This window comes from Orycteropus afer, unplaced genomic scaffold, assembly GCF_000298275.1.
Source record: "Orycteropus afer afer isolate SDZICR_OR568_19922 unplaced genomic scaffold, OryAfe1.0 scaffold00045, whole genome shotgun sequence".
NCBI lineage: Eukaryota > Metazoa > Chordata > Mammalia > Tubulidentata > Orycteropodidae > Orycteropus > Orycteropus afer.
The window spans coordinates 3,733,740-3,738,429 of NW_006921632.1; positions in this window are offsets into that span (position 1 = coordinate 3,733,740).

Consider the following 4,690-nt stretch of genomic DNA (forward strand, 5'->3'; position numbering starts at 1 on the left):
TGCCTTGAAACGCAAGGAGGGGTCGCTATGGGCTGGAAATGACTCTGCGGCAGTGAGTTTGATTTTATTTTGTTGTGGCCTCCTACAAGAAAAACATATGTTATATGCTGTTTCTATAGTCAACCTTAGAAAAATTCATTATTTTATATTTGATCTCAAATATCTTCATCTATTGGATAAAAGTAATAATAATAAAAAAAAGATAAACCCCAAACTCACAGCCGTTGAGTCGAATCTGACTCATAGAGACCCCTCCTTGGGTTTCCAAGGTGGTGTCTCTATAGAAGTATATTGCCCAACCTTCCTTCCGAGGAGTTCACAAGTAGGAAAGAAATAGAGTAGTCCGAACTCTTGATAATCTGAAAGAAAAATATCCAGTATCCCCACTAGACACAGTGGAAATAACAATAAAAGTGCAGAATTTCTGTCATTTGATCTCAGGCTCTGTCACTTTAACATCTCCTTATTTCTTTTTCCTTCTAACTCTAAACATACTACTGAAGGTAAATGAAAAATTCAGTCTAACATTTTAGAGGAGTCCCTGCAAAGTGCAAACAATTAAATGTTCATCCACAAACTGCAAGGTTGATGGTTCAAACACAACCAGAGGGTCTTTGTAAGACAGGCCTGATGATGTGCTTTGAAAGGTCACAGCTTTTCTACTCCAAACACATGGGTTCTCCATGAGTCAGAATCAACCGAAGGGCAAAAACAACAAAGTCTTTTAGACCGGCTCCTACATTTAGAATGTCAGTGTCTTGGCCAGTATGCCTGGCAGCCAAGGGACATTTGGCCAATAATGTGAAGTCACAGCTTGAAGCCAGATTTTAGTTCATTATCTTGATAATGATAACTTCAAAGAGGCACAGATGATCCTCTAACAAGCGGGACTTTTGGGCTTTCTGTTTATGTAATGATTGCAAACCTCAAAGGAAGGAATTTATTGGAGATTCTCAATAAATAAGCTATTCTTCTTGCTCTTGAAAAACTTACATTTTGGGCAGGAAACTTACATATCTAAAATGTTCTTCATCATGAGAATAAACTCAGTCCAAGCCAGCCTTTTTTGTGCCCCACTTTATCTCATAGCATTGAGTGAATTCATCAACTGAAAAAAATTTCTCTAAGTATTCTTTTATTAAAATGGTATTTTGCTATGGACTTTGATGATACTAATATTAGTATTAGGATATATTAGGATATATACATATCCACTGCCATTGAGTCGATTCTGACTCATAGTGACCCCCATTGGATTCCAAGGCTATAAATCTTTATGGAAGTAGATTGCTTCATTTTCCTCCTGCAGAGAAGCTTGAACCACTGACTTTCTGGTTAACAGCTGAATGCCTTACCCAGTTTGCCAGCAGAGCTCCATATATATATATATTCATAATTCTATACTTGACTATTATAATATGTCAAGTATATATTCAAATATATATATGAAACATTAATAACTTAAGTACAGAGGTAAATATAAAAGCCATTATTATTATTATACTTTATTGAATATAGATTTGACATATTATTTGAAGATACACATATATAATATACAAATGATGATTATACATACAATATATATATAACTTGAAGACTCATTTTAGTTGATAAGGTTACTTTTATCTCAGTCAGGACACTGACATTTTTATTGGGCCCTAAAGAATACAATTATGAGCTTTTGAGGTCTCCTTTACAAAATTTTACAAAAATTAAAAAATTTACAAAATTGATTCACTGACTTGTATAAACTCCCAAGGGGCACAGCTGTGATCACAAACCAAATGTGGTCCACTGCCAGTTTTGTATATAATGTTTTATGGGAACGCAGTCCTCCTCATTATTTTACTTGCTTATGACTGCTTTTGTGGTACAAGAAGACACCAGTTGCAACTGAGACTCTATGCCTTTCAAAATCTGAAATATTTGCTCTCTGGCCCTTTACACTAACTTGCTGCACTGTGCAATGTGGTGGCCACCAGCCATATGTGTTGATTAAAATTAAAATTGAATAAAATACAAATGAGTCAGTTTAGGTAATCTGTGTGTTTCTAAGATTTTGTCCGTTTCATATAGGTTATCTGTTTTTTTGGTGTGCAATTTTTCATAGTATTATAATCTTTTTTTTTTTTTTATTTCTGTAAGGGTGATAGTTATGTCCACAGTCTCATTTTTGACTTAAGTTATTTATATTTTCTCTGTCAATCTTGCTAAAGTTCTGCCAATGTTAAAAATATTTTCAAAGAGCCAGCTTTTGGTTTTATTGATTCTCTCTACCCTTTTTCTATTCTCTATGTGATTTACATATTTGGTTCACATATTTGTGATTTCTCCAGTTTTCATTCTGTTATGGATTTCTGGTTTCATCCTCTTATAGTTAGAGAAAATATTTTGTATGACTTCAGTCTTTTCAATTTATTGAAACTTGTTTTGTGGCCTAACAAATGGCTTAGGCTGGAGAATATTCAACATGCACTTGAATATCTTGCTCTTGTTGTGCTGAGTATTCTATATTTGTCTATTAAGTCTAATTGCTTTATAATATTTTTTAGTCATCTACTTCTTATTGATCTTCTGTCTAGATATTTTATCCATTATCGAAAGTGCTATATTGAAATCTCCAATTATAATTGTCAGAGTGTGATTTCTCTCTTCAGTTTCTTAGTGTTTGCTTTACCTATTTTTGAATACTGTTGTTTGCCACATACATGTTTATAATTTTTAAATCTTCTTGATAAACTGAATCTTTAATCAATATATAATGTCCTTCTTTATCAATATATAATGTCCTTCTGTGTCTCTTGTGGTTGTTGTTGTTGTTATGTGCCATCGAGTCGGACCCGACTCATAGCGACCCCTCCTTGGGTTTCTGAGGCAGTATCGCTATGGAAGTAGATTGCCCAACCTTCCTTCTGAGGAGTGGCTGGTGGGTTTGAACCGCCAGGCTTCTGGTTAGCAGTCAAGTGCCTTAGCCACTATGCTACCAGAGGTCCCTGTCTTTTGTGGTAGTTCCTTTTATTTAAAGTCTGTTTTCTCTTGTATCAGTGCAGTGACTCCAGATCTCTGTAGTTACTGTTTACATGGAACATTTTTGTCCTTCCTTTCATGGTCAACCTATTTATTTGTCCTTAGATCTAAAGTCAGTCTCTTGTATACAACTTGCATGTGATTTTTTTTCTTAATTACTAATTTCTGTCTTTTAAGTTTTGAATTTATTTCATTTAAAGTGATTACTTCTGCCATTTTGCTGTTTGTTTTCTTGCTCCTTAATTTATTTTTGTTTTTTAAATTTCTCTAATACTGCTTTATTTTGTGTTTGATTTTTATTTAAATTTCTAGTGTACTATTTTTTATTCTGCCCTCATTTCTTTATCCGAGTATTTTTTAGTTATTTTTTTTAACTGGTTACCATGAGGATCAAAATTCTCACTTTCAGTTTATAATAATTTGGCTTGAATTGATACCAACTTAGCTTCAAAAGCATAAAAATACACTGTTCCTATACAGTTTTCCCCCTTATGATTTTATTGCCACAATTTACACTGTGATTCATTTGTACCCATTAATGTAGATTTATAATCATCATTATATGTATTTTTCTTTTAAATAATATTATAAAAAGGAGAGGAAGTACAAACCAAAATATACTACTAATGGCTTTTATATTTACTCTTTTCATTAAGTTATTGTTGTTTATTAATTCTTAGTATGGCATCGAGTTACTGTCTATTGCTGTTGTTAAAAAGTTGATTCTGATGCAGAGTGACTCTATGTACAATAGAACAAAACACTGCCCAGTCCTGCACCACCCTCACAATCCTTGCTGTGCTTGAGCCCACTGTTTCAGCCACTGTGTCAATCCATCTAATTGAGGGTCTTCTCCTTTCTCGCTGACCCTCCACTTTACCTAGCACAATATCCTTTTTCAAGGACTGGTCCCTTCTTACCATGTGACCAAAGTAGGTGACCTGAAGTCTGGGCATTCTCACTTCTAAGGAGCATTCTGGCTATGCTTTGTTCAGGATAGTTTGGTTTGTTCTTCTGGCAGTCTATGGTATTTATTTACTTATTTATTTTAAGAGCTTGTTTTACATTCGGCGTAACGTGTACATTTAGTTTCATTCCTCATTTACCATGTCTAACCCTAACCCAGTCTCCTCCGCTCCCTGCTCTGTAACACTCCTCCTGTGCCCCTCATATTTATGCACTCCTATTGTCCTGTATTTCCTCAGTTTGAATGTTGATCCTCTGGTGTCCCATGGTCTATTGCTCTAATGGATGTATTACCATAGAGTATGTGGGTGCGTCATCCTGAGTTGAGTGGTCTGCGTATACATCTTGTTAACTATCGGACTGAGAGCCAGCCCCTGAGGGTATATTTTATTCCAGGTGCAGAATTTATTCTAGGGCCATAGTATTGGGGGTCTCACCAGATTTCATCTGACCAGTAATTCTGGTCATTATTGAGGTTTTGGATTTTGTTCCGTGTTTTCCCTCCCACTCTTTCCAGGATCTCCAGATTTGATCCTTTCCTGAGTGGTTGGCATTGGTAGCCAGGCACCATCTAGTTCTTCTGGTCTTGAGGGCCATCGTGTCCTATGGCTGATTGCTTCCAAATGCCCTTGTTTTTTTTTGCGTTCTTCTTTGCTTCCAATGCTAGGAGACTATTAGCTGCATCTTAGATGGCCAC